This window comes from Pleurodeles waltl, chromosome 9, assembly GCF_031143425.1.
Source record: "Pleurodeles waltl isolate 20211129_DDA chromosome 9, aPleWal1.hap1.20221129, whole genome shotgun sequence".
NCBI lineage: Eukaryota > Metazoa > Chordata > Amphibia > Caudata > Salamandridae > Pleurodeles > Pleurodeles waltl.
The window spans coordinates 605257131-605270497 of NC_090448.1; positions in this window are offsets into that span (position 1 = coordinate 605257131).

The following is a 13367-nucleotide window of genomic DNA, read 5'->3' on the forward strand; positions in this document are numbered from 1 at the left end:
ATTTGTAACAGTTTGATATAATCATGATCCAAGAGACCTGGGCGCAAGCCAGTATTCCTCTTATTGGGTGTGAATAATTTTACAAACCTTCAGATAAAAACAAACTTTTCGGGAGGGCAAAAGGTGACCTTGTGATATACATCAATACCAACCTGTTCATTAAGATCGCACAGCTTCATATGGATGAACCGTCTTTCCTGGCTGCGTGCATGGATGTCTGGGTCAAGAGCGTACATGAACCCCTCATGGTAACTAATGTGTACATTAATCCGGAAAAGAAGATTTCAACAGTAGGCAAACTTGCTGCCCACCTGCTTCATTTAAAGAATGTAAGCTGTCCATCATCCTGACTGGTCACAGGAGATTCCAATCTTAATTTTTTTCACTTTCCCAATGAGGAGCAAGTATAAATAAATGGGTTTGTTTCACCTCAAAGCATGCCACCTTATATCAGAAAAGATAAGATTGGGGAGAAGCTAATAAAGGTGTGTGAATTAATTAGCCTGTTTGCCCTAAATGGACAGAAGACAGCAGACATTCTCCCAGCATCCAGCATGGACAAGAGCCGCGGGTGAATCAGTGTCACATCTAGACTATACGTTTGTAAACTTCCCACTAATTAAGCAAATAAGAAACAACACCTCCCTCTCCCACACCTATGAACACCACTGGACCGACCACCACCGCGTCTTCTTCTCATTCAACAAGACCACTGTACACCACCATGCCCTGCACCTCCCTACAGAGATTAGAACAAAGTTACCAAAGCCCAGCTTGCCGACACACTCAGACATTCCCTACCACTGGACACCACGGACACTAACACCTCGGCGCGCAATCTCCCCCACTGGATCACCGAATACACCAAACTTCTTAGCCACCTAAGGAAACTTGCCAGCAATCAGCACCACAGAAAACCCAGTTGGTTCTCATCCGATCTCCAAGAATTGTTGTGCACACATGCAGACGTCTAGAATGAAAGTGGAGAAACAGCAAGAGCACGACAGATCACAAAGCCTGCAAAGGCACAGTCACCTCACACCACCAGCGCATTAGATCTCCTGAAAGTCAGCCATTCAGGAGTGAATCAAACCAACACACACAACAGCAAGGAGATCTTTACCATAGTTAAGGAATTCACAAATTCTGGGAAGGACGCCACAGACATCCCCCCTCTCAGGACCTCTGTGACAACCTTGCTACCTTTTTTCACTGAAAAACCCAGGACATCTATGAAGGATTAGAGAGCCAAGCCCTGCGCCTACCATCACCTCCACAAACCCCAACCCTCATCCGACTCTGGCCACTAGATCCTCATCACCACGGAGGGCACCCGAAAACTCGTGAGCTCTATCCAGTCAGGGGCACACTCAGACCCATGCTCACACCACATGTTCACCCGAGCCAGGGCCACCATCACCCCCAACAGAGCCGGAAAGCAACCGCTCCATTGAGACCACCACCGTCCTGGATGACTGGAAAACACGGAGATCAACCCTCTACTGCAGAAAGTGTAAGTACTTACCTGTCCTTACCAATAACCCATTTTCCAACAGAAACCCTCCGCTGACCCAAAGGATAAGAAAAATTACAGACTAATCTCATTGCTCCCCTTCCCAGCCCTTCTCGGCCAAAGTAATCGAAAAAGCTAACGACAAGCAGCTCACGAAGTTATTTGAGACAAACCATATCCTAGATCCCTCCCAATCCGTATTCAGGAGCAACCATAGCACTGAAACTGCTTTCCATGCAGCCACAGATGACATATGTACCTTACTGGACCACAGAGAAACAGCTGCCCTCATCCTCCCCAACCTCTCTGCTGCCTTCAACATGGTCTCCCACACCACCTTATGCACCAGACTTCATGACGTAGACATCTGGAGCAAAGCCTTGAGGTGGATCTGCCCTTTCCTCATGGAAGAACCCAGAGAGCCAGACTAATCTCTGAACCAATAGAAAACAGCTGTGGAGTCCCCCAGGGTTCCTCCCTGAGCCCCCCTCTTTAATAACTACATGGCCCCGCTCATCAGACACCACAGCCTCAACATCATCTCCTACACCGACGACACACAGCTAATTCTATCCCTTACCAATGAAACATTAACCATTAACGGCCAAGAGCAACTTCCACAACGGAAGGAGAGCAATCACTGACTGGATGAAAGACAGCTGCCTCAAGTGCACCTTAGACAAGATAGAGATACTCATCCTGGGCCCTAAACTCGTTGCTTGGGATGACTCCTGTTGGCCAACTGCCCTTGGAACCACCCCTGCCTCCAATGACCACAAACGCAACTTCAGTTTCATTTTCAACTCCTCGCAGTCCATTGCTCGCCAAGTCAATGTCATCTCATGGTCGTGCTTCCACACTGCTCCGGAAGATCTTCAAGTGGATCCCCTTTGAAACAAGAAGGAAGGTCACCCACGCACTCATCAGCAGCAAATTTGACTACGACAACGCACTCTATGCGGGCACCAAAATAAACTTCAAACAAGATTCCAGAGAATACAGAACTCAGTGGCCAGGCTCACCTGGTTATCCCCCGCTGCAGCCACATCTCTGCCCACCTGAGAAACCTGCCCTGGCTCCCCATCAACAAACGCATCACCTTCAAACTCCTGACACACCCTTACAAGGCCCTGCACATCTTACCATCCTACTTCAATCACCTCCTATCATCCTATGCCCCCTCCAGACAACTCTGCTCTGCTTAATTGGCCCTCACCACTACCTCCAGAATCAAGAAGAAAACTGCAGGAGGTTGATCCTTCTCCTACTTCCCCATGCAGACCTGTGGCACGCTGCCACTCCACCTCAGGCAGTCCCCCTAGCTGAATCAGTTCAAGAAGGACCTCAAGACCTGGCTCTTCGAATGATCAGCACCTCCTCAGCAGCACCTTGAGACCCCACGGGTGAGAAGTTGTGCTGGCCAAATAGTTTATTGATTGTCTTCAAATTGTCACACCATGAGGAGATTGACCATCACCCACACAGATAATCACAGTCCAGACAATTGTGCTCCAGCAGAAAGCCATAACAGCCCTCCAGGAAGATATTGGCACCGAAAATGTGAAGTGTCTCAAATGGAGCTCACATACAGTCAATGCCCAAACTTAGGCCAGTTTGGAGTGTATGGCTGCAGAAAGCACAAAACTGGTATCTGTATGGGATGTCTTTGCAAAGGCATTAATACATCAATATCCTACCAAGGGAGCAAACAAGGGAGCCCATCTCAGGTGCCATAATGACATAACTATGCCACAGTCTGTGAGCCTGAGAAAATCCACAGTGGGTAGGCTGCTTAGGCAATTATGTAAATGTACTGAGGATGAAAAGCTACAAAGAATTCTCCATGAGGAGAGGAAATTATTAAAAAGGGAGATATGGTCCTATAAAAAACAAACAGAAAACACTCTTGGCCAATTCCTATAACTCAGCTAGCTCAAAATGCTTTTGAAAACTCATCAATAACATTGAGAAAGGCGCAATAGCCGCCCATTATGAAAACATAAGCGAGGATGTCCCGGTCAGTCATTTGAAATCCCATTTCAAGGAAAGCACCCAGGATTAAACCGGAGGGGGTAATTGACCTACTGAGGTAAAGCCCCCCTTAGCATTCACTCCCACATACATTATTAAGATCACTGGAAAATCGTGAACTGACTACGCCCCAGGTCATAATGGGCTTCCACAAGCACTAGTTAAACATTTGAAATTGAGGTGGGCAACCTTCTTCAAAGCAATGTTGAATGATATCTTGGTAACAGGGGTCATCCCGGGTAGTTGGAAGGGCTGAATAATCCATCCCTTCAACAACGGGCGAATCACCTCGTCTACAAGCAATTATCACTTGATCACACTTTTTGATGTGGACTTGAAGTACTTCTCTATGTGCCCATTTCAAGACCTAGAGTCATGGGTAGTAGACAATAGCAGATTATCATTTAACCAAACTGGCTTTACTAAGAAAGAAGGTAAACTAACAAACCTACTGGCAATGGGTCTGAGCCTCAATAGAGCCAAGGCCACTGGGACCCCACTTTACAAACCTACTGGCAATGGGTCTGAGCCTCAATAGAGCCAAGGCCACTGGGACCCCACTTTACATGTTTTTTGTGGACTTCAAGGCAGCTTTTGACTGTGACACATACGGTATACTCTGGGCAAAATTGCAGCAATGGGGCCTAATGCCAAACATACTGACTGCCATTAGGCTACAATATACTGACAAGTGGATCAAGATCAAACTTAGAGAGGGCACTCACCTGTCAAGGGAAATCAAAACATCAATCGGCCTAAAACAAGACTGTGTTTTAGCATCACTTCTTTACTCAGAGTTAGACGGTTGGAGAGCGCATGCACCCAACCTTGGTGGCCAGCAACCTTTCAACATGTTGTTTGCAGATGATCTGCTGCTGCTCACCAGCACCAGAATTGGCTTACAAAGAGTACTGAATTATTATGGGGTGTATGCAAAGAGCAATGAGTTGGAAATACATCGTAATAACATGAAAGTGATCGTTCTTAATTGTCCGATTTCCAACTATCGCAAATGGCACATTAGTGGGAAGATAATTGATTAAACCACTGTGTATACATACCAAGGGGTTGAGATAGATGCAAAGGCACGTCCACACCCCAAAGGGAGGTGATAAAAGGAAAAGCTCAGGCCCTCAATCATGCCTTTGTAACACTAGCAAAATCTATTCAGGGGCCCAATCTTAAACCGCTGGCATCAGTTATGAGGGCCAAACTATTAGACACAATTTCATATGGCACAAAAATAATGATTGGTGCTGAGACAGACCTGCTGGACAAATTAATGGTAAGATCATACAAGCAAGCCTTTCGGCTACCTAGTTCGGCATTGCCTGCTCAAGTCATACTGGAATTTTCATTGGTAAGGCAGTCGTTTGTAGGACTGTGACATTCATAAAATGCTGTCATAATCTGCAGCCATCCCCCAAAGGAACATTGGCAAATCTAGTATGGTCTGAAATCAATCTTGACAGGCATAATGGTCATTATAAAAAAATACCTTGGAAAAAGTATAGAGATGCTTGAATTGGGTGATTTGTGGGACCTTAACGTCCCCAGACCAGCCTTCAGAAAAATGGTAAACAAATCCATCAAACTGCAAAGTTGGACACAATACAAGGACAAAGTGTCCAAGCGGTCACATGGATGGCTGGTTCTAAAATCCTATAACACCCATAAAGAGTCACCCATTTTGGATACCACCTACTCCTTGAAGATTAAACAGAGATTACTGATGCTAAGATTTGGTGATATTCCAACACTTGATCTTCAACCAAAGGGGAGGGAAGATGTCCAAAGAGGAGACCAGAAATGTTGCTTATGCCATCAGGTCAATGTGACGCTGGTGTATGTTATTTGCATATGCCCAGACCTGGCCGCTCAGAGAAGGAGCTTCAGAAAAAAAGAAAAAAAAATGCATTGGGGATCAGTTCCTGCCGACCATCCCTCATTGAGCCATTCGACCCAGGAAATATAACTTTGAACATCAGGCTGATACAGTTTCTGGAAATCTTTACAACACACATTAGGTGATATAGAAGAATAACTTGATGCATTGTTTACGTAAGTCTGTATACTGCAAGCTGGCTAGTTGTTATCTTGGGTTGCGGTTAAACCATGACATCAATATCTATGTCTTTTAAAGTATATATTGGCTCTTTCTGTACATTTTACAAACTCGCCTGGTCAATTCCTTGGTTGTTCCGATTAGTGAACACACTAATATTGACAGTGAGATTGAATCGTACATGATGTATGCCTGATTGTGTGATATCACCTGCCATCATGTCAGGCCTTTTACTATAGTGAAATTGTGCCAGCTTGGTCAGATGCTTAACATTTTTCTATTGTTTAAAAAATGTAAGTTTGGTAAGTCTGTATACTGTGAGCTTCCAAGTTGTTATCTTGGTCCGCTGTTAAAAGCATGATATTAAGATCTATGTCCTATTTTTTTGTTTTTAAGACTAAGTACTTGCTCTTGTTGCACAATTTGCACAAGCCTGCATATTGCAAACTAGCTTGGTCAGTTCCTGAACATCTTGACCGGTGACAGCTCAGCTAGTCATCTAGCACCTTGATCAAGAGTAGTTAATTTGCACCTTATTGCATCATTTTGCACATGGTAATTGCTAGTGAACGTACAAATATTGATAGTTGCATTGAATTGCATATGATCTATGCTTGACTGTGTGGGCCTCGTACTGCCTTTATTAATGCCAGGCTTTTTAATATCATCAAATTGTGCCAGCTTAGCCAGTTACTTAACATTTTTATATTCGTCCAAAAACTTAAGTTTGGTTTGTTTGCACATTTTGTGAAATTTTGTACATTGTAGGCCATATTTATACTTTTTGACGCAAAACTGCGCTAACGCAGTTTTGCGCCAAAAAAATTAGCGCCGGCTAACGCCATTCTGAAGCGCCATGCGGGCGCCGTATTTATTGAATGGCGTTAGCCGGCGTTAGCCGACCGGCGCTGCCTGGTGTGCGTGAAAAAAAACGACGTACACCAGGCAGCGCCGGCGTAGGGAAAAATGGCGTTTGGGCGTCCAAAAATGGGGCAAGTCAGGCTGAGGCAAAAAAATCGTCTTAACCCGATTTGCGCCATTTTTTTTGGGCGCCCATCCCCCATTAACATGACTCCTGTCTTAGCAAAGACAGGAGTCATGCCCCCTTGCCCAATGGCCATGCCCAGGGGACTTATGTCCCCTGGGCATGGTCATTGGGCATAGTGGCATGTAGGGGGGCACAAATCAGGCCCCCCTATGCCACAAACAAATATTTAAAAAAATACTTACCACAACTTACCTTTTCTTCCCTGGGATGGGTCCCTCCAGCCTTGGGTGTCCTCCTGGGGTGGGCAAGGGTGGCAGGGGGTGTCCCTGGGGGCAGGGGAGGGCACCTCTGTGCTCATTCTGAGCCCACAGGTCCCTTAACGCCTGCCCTGACCCAGGCGTTAAAAAGAGGCGCAAATGCAGGGTTTTTTGCCCCGCCCACTCCCCGGCGTCATTTTTGCCCGGGAGTATAAATACCACGCACATGCCTGGGAGTCATTTTTTAAGACGGGAACGCCTACCTTGCATCTCATTAACGCAAGGAAGGTGTTCACGCCCAAAAATGACACTAACTCCATGAACTTTGGCGCTAGACGCGTCTAACGCCAAAGTATAAATTTGGAGTTCGTTTTGCGTCGAATTTGCGTCTAAAAAAACGACGCAAATTCGGCGCAAACGGAGTATAAATATGCCCCTGTATATTTTAGTGAATGTATTAATGTTGACTGTTGCATTGTATTGCATGCAGTCGAATTGGTTCTCTTTTTCCTTTCTGAGTTTATGGTTATTTTTAACTAATAAACTTTGGCCCATAATTATACTTTTTTTGCACTGCATATGCGTCACTTTTTGACGCAAAAACGGTGCAAACTTACAAAATACAAAAAAGTATAAATATGGGCCTTTATTTGTTGTTTTAAACCTTCATAATATTTTATTTTTCATCTCTGTGGCTTTTCCAGGAGTATTTCAGTGGGGCAACGCACCTCCGCTCTAATGAAGGAGCCACCCCTGTTTGCAATCCATTTTAAATAGTTAGGAGAATGAGACTGCAAATGGTCGCTCCCTTCATAATTATTTAAATTCAAAGCATTGGCTGGCAATGTTAACGGTGGCTGCAAGCCAGTCATTGGATATTGATACATGAGAGTGAGTAGTATCCATTTAGAATATAGACGCTGTCCGAGAGGAACACCCTCCACTTTGTGAATTTGGGTTAGCACATTTTCATAATTATTGCAGCTTCTGTCCCTTCAAATACACAAATATTTTCAAATGTATAATCTTTAATGCATTGAAAGAGAGTCTGCAGTTCCTCATAGGCCTTCATCCCTACATTCCTAATTATTTTGGTAGAATAGACAAACAGATTCCTGCCTCAGTAACATTAATGGCGGTGGTGCGCCAATGTTTTTTGTGACTCAAAGCCAGTTATTTGCTAAGTTAAAGACTTCATCACAGCAAAACCGAAAGTCTTATTTTTTCAAAGATATGATCTTTTTTCAAATTACAATGTTCATTTTGTCTCTCACTAAGAATTGTTGGGAAATGGAAGCAAGCAATGGACATCTATCTCCTTATTGATTGTCAATGCAATGTAACATGATTTTTTTTACCACAATTTTAACAACTGATTGGATATAGACACCCGGAAGGGGGTGGTAACAATTAGAATAGAAGTAGAAAGTAGAAGCTTTCTGTGAAGAACAATTTTCACTTTGTGAAATTGGACTCTGGACATTATGGGGCGATCATTTTCTTCTTCCAATTATGTAGATTTTAATCCTTGTTCCAATATTGCACACTGTAGTACTTTGGCTTTTCTGAGCAACAGATAACCAATACAGTAAATTAAAAGAACAGCCGGAATTGGAGTACTGTGAACTGCTTATTCTGTTAGACATTCCTGATCAGGAACTTATGAATCTCTAGAAATCAGGCTTATGCATACCTTTCATCAGTCTCAATTGACAGCATTTCACAGTACTGAAGCCTGGCTAAGCCAGACATTCGGACCTATCATCAGTGAGTGTGCACACTAACAAGTTGTATGCACTCATCACAAAATGACAGCTTCTGGAAGTAGTGCGGGGTTCTCAAAATGGTAGCATTCTTGGTGTGAGGTATTGTTCCTTGCAAACAGAGAGGATACCCACGTAAACACCCTTGGAGACACCAAAATTCCCCCTTCTTGCAGCCCTAGCAAAATCTGATGGGGTGTAAAGCCAAAGACCGTCTCTGTCCTTGCTCTGTCGACATGCAGCGTGGTGGGTCGCTCATTTCTGGTTGGATGAGTATTTAATAGTACTATATTTCGATTGCCATTGTTACTGCTATTTTTTAAAATGCTAATAACTTCAATATTTAATTTTCTTTCCTTTAGTGCCTCTTCAATCAAGTAAATAGTTGAACTAAAATGGTTTGGGAGCTTTAACTTGACTTAGGGCATAGTTGTTATCGTCTTTTAATGTTCTGTTTCTCTAGAAAAGGTTTTTGCTGCTTCTGCCAAGTAATGGCGGTAAAACTACCCATCACTCACGGAACTTTTTTGCTTCTTAGATGTTCGATTTTTTGAAGCATTGTTAGGGCTAAGCCACAACTTACGTTAAGGCTGATAGCTGTCTTCTATGGCATAGCAATACAATTCCTACAACTTACATATAATCTGTCACAATAGAATTCTGTGTAGAAGGAAGAAATAAGTGCATAACAACACTAATTTTCCATTGCTCTATTCAAGAAGAAAGCAAATCTTGCTGCCAAGTGATTATTTTCTGGTTAGAAAACGCCCTATAGTTTAATAATTTGAATTACATATTTGGCACTCCAGGCATAAAGTCCTGTGTCCCTGGAACACAGATACGAGTTTATGAGGAATATCGTCCTATCATGTCTTGCCGTGTGGGTCAGCATCAATTTAAAAACATTAGAACAAGTGCAATCAAATCACCTTCAGAGAGACCAATCACTCATGGTTTGGCCCTCTTTCTCTATACCATGTTCGCTAGATATAGAATTATGTTTTCATCCAACACTTTGAAATAGTGTAGGTCTCCATCACTATTATTGCTCTATTATTCAGCAACCTCAATTTGAACCCACTAAAACAACGTTCATAATACCTTGGTATGTTTTGAGCTTCCTGGATTGCAATTTGAAGGAATTTAGGACCTACATATTGATCCAATGTAGTAAATCAAAGAGCTTCTTTCTTGGACCAGAACAGAAAAATGTATAGCTTCAGTTTTTTTCTGCACAGGTTGATTTGGAGTACTCATACTTCTTTGCTTAACAGTCACATTACTAGCTTTAGTATTTCTCATGTAAATATTTGTTAAATGCTGTCTAAGGTATTGATGGAGGAGCATAAGGAACAAAAAGGCAGCATACATAAAATTGGGTCTCTGGGATATCTTCCCAATCCATATTATAACCCAACACAGCATGTTTTTTGGCTGTTGCCCCAAAATGAATTGCCTTGCTCACCTTATGGCATACTTTCCTTTTTGCTCTGTCTTTTACATACGTCCTAGCCACATACTAAGTGGCTATTAAAATGTTACATTTAAAACCTAGATATATTAACAACCTTTTCTTGAACTTGAAGGTGAAGCCTTCCATGGACATCATTTAGGGGTCGCCAGGGGTTGCAGTTCTGACCCCTGTTCTTGCCCCTTGCGACCCCTAACACTGCTTTTGTGACCCCTGCCTTATAGGTGGCAAAGGCAGTACCAACCATAGAAGACAAAGGGGCATATTTATACTCCGTTTGCGCCGGATTTGCGTCGTTTGTTTTTACGCAAATTCGACGCAAAACTAACTCCATATTTATACTCTGGCGTTAGACACGTCTAGCGCCAAAGTCCATGGAGTTTGCGTCACTTTTTAGCGTGGACACCTACTTTGCGTTATGCAAGGTAGGCGTTCCCGTCTAAAAAATGGACTCCGAGGCATGTGCGCCGTATTTACACTCTCGGGCAAAAATCACGCCCGGGAGTGGGCGGGTCAAAAAAAATGACGTCCAGCCGCTTTTGCGTCGTTTTTTAGCGCCTGGTCAGGGCAGGCGTTAAGGGACCTGTGGGCTCGGAAGGAGCACAGAGGTGCCCTCCCATGCCCCCAGGGACCCCCCCTGTCACCCTTGCCCACCCCAGGAGGACGCCTAAGGATGGAGGGACCCATCCCAGGGAACATAAGGTAAGTTCAGGTAAGTAATTTTTTTTTTTTGTGGCTTAGGGGGGCCTGATTTGTGCCCCCCTACATGCCACTATGCCCAATGACCATGCCCAGGGGACAGAAGTCCCCTGGGCATGGCCATTGGGCAAGGGGGCGACAGGAGTAATTTCAATGGGGGTTGGGAGTTAAAAAAAATGGCGCAAATCGGGTTGAGGCGAACATTTTGCCTCAGCCTGACTTGCCCCATTTTTTGGCGCCCAAGCTCCATATTCCCCTACGCCGGCGCTGCCTGGTGTACGTCATTTTTTTTCACGCACACCAGGCAGCTCCGCCGGCTAACGCCGGCTAACGTAATTGAATAAATACGGCGCCCGCATGGCGCTTCAGAATGGCGTAAGCCGGCGTTAGATTTTTTTACGCACATCTGCGTTGGCGCAGTTGTGCGTCAAAAAGTATAAATATGGCCCAAAGAGTGTTCTGAGGAACGTGAGTGTTTGCCTTCTGCAGATCCCATTGGGAGATTACGTTTAAGTTGAAAATACATTTGAAAGTGGAATGTGCACTGTTGATGATACAAATAAAATTAAACAAATAAAAGAAAATAAACATATTTTTAAAAACTACTTCCTAAGCCCACTTCCTGCGTGGCCATTGAGTTTTGAGATCACTTCCGCAACCTCTGGCGTTTTAGCAAATCGACGTTTATGATGCTTTCTACTTATGTTTGTAGCGGAATTTTCTTCTGTGATTGTGATTCACCGTTATATGTTGATTCTTAAAAAACACAAAACAGTGCTGCACCCCTTCACAAGAGAGCATCATCAGTTTGATGCAGGAGGAAACTCAAGAAATAATGCTTAGACGGAGAGACAACGAAATAATGGTTGAAATAATGGTAATTTTCTCTCCTGTCATGAAATCCATTTATTCCTCACTTTTCAAACAAATTAGGTCTGTCAATGCAAGGGGGACCCAGGCTTTACACCCTGGATTGTGTAAAATAATTTGAATAATTCTATTGGTAGGACATAATAAATGTCGGTCCTCATTATTTGTTCACTCTCCACTGTATACATGTGAAACATTTAAAAAAAAAAAGATTGACTAGTTACCTCAACAAATTATTTAATACTTCACACAATTGAACTGTGCTTAGAAGCTCTACTCCCCTGTAGCTCCAAAATAGTTTCTATATTTCTAGGAGAAACATTTTATACTCGGCATGTCCAATTTCAGAAACTGTATCATACCGAAACCTTGAGCTATTGAAGATGTATAAACTATTCCAGGGGAAAGAAAGGCCATTGTGGGTACTGAATTACTGCAAATTAAAAAAGAAAACCATAAACTTTTCTGTACCAGGCAACTGTAATGTGCATAACCCCTCTATATTCTACCATAGAAGTGCAAATCTCAATACATTGGCCCAAGAATGTACAATAACGTGCTGAATGCCAGTTCTATAGTCTTTCGTTGGCCCATTACGTTGATAGCGCGTACAGACCTTAAAAATTACCTGTACTTGGACACGCTGGAGGTCGGTGAACCTTTTAACCAAGTTGGGTTCTCCTCATCCAGGAATAGTCAGATCACTTGAATCAATAATCAATAACCGTTCTAATCAATATCCAATGCTCAATTTACTAGATCAAACAACACATTAGGAATCAATAACAATTTGTATTTTCACACGCCATGACCTTTCAGTCATGAATAACCACACCGGTTTATTGAAAGTTAATGAATTTATTTTCCTATATTAACAAAGCTAACACAATATAGGTGAGTCTCACAATCAAATGATATATGTATACGAACATTACTAGCTGTCCATAGCGGCGGAAGAAACGCAATCTACGCAAAATCTGTATTATAATGCACTCGGTTATAACAATGCAAATCACTAATATAAGCAATTGAATTTGACTAATTTCATACATCGGTCAGCATAACAAGATTTCAATTTAGCATGGTGCATCAGATGAATACCTCGACTAGCCTCTGATCAGCATTGGCATGTGGGGCTTCATGCTAAACAAATTTAGTCAACACAAATTTAGAAAACATCTAGCTTGGGCCCTATCAAAATAAGCAGTTGGTACCTAGGAAGGAAAACATGATGCATAATACAATTATCCTTTCATATTTACCAAATACAATCAGCATTCAAGGAAAATCTTTGTCCTTCAGGTATCGGTTTGATCAGCATGGGGCAGATTTCAAAGGGGCAAAGTTAAGGGAAAGTTTCCTTGTGGCAGCAAGGAGAATGGGGCAAGAGTTACTGCATGGGCAAGACGGGGCAACATTAAAGTTAAAGGGGCTGATTCTGACTGTGGCGGCCATTCTCACATTTCCGCTGGGCCGGCGGGCGCTCTCCAAAAGAGCGCCTGCCGGCCCAGCGGAAATGCCCCTGCAACGAGGATGCCGGCTCCGAATGGAGCCGGCGGAGTTGCAGGGGTGCGACGGGTGCAGCTGCACCCGTCGCGTATTTCAGTGTCTGCTTTGCAGACACTGAAATACTATGCGGGGCCCTCTTACGGGGGCCCCTGCAGTGCCCATGCCATTGGCATGGGCACTGCAGGGGCCCCCAGGGGCCCC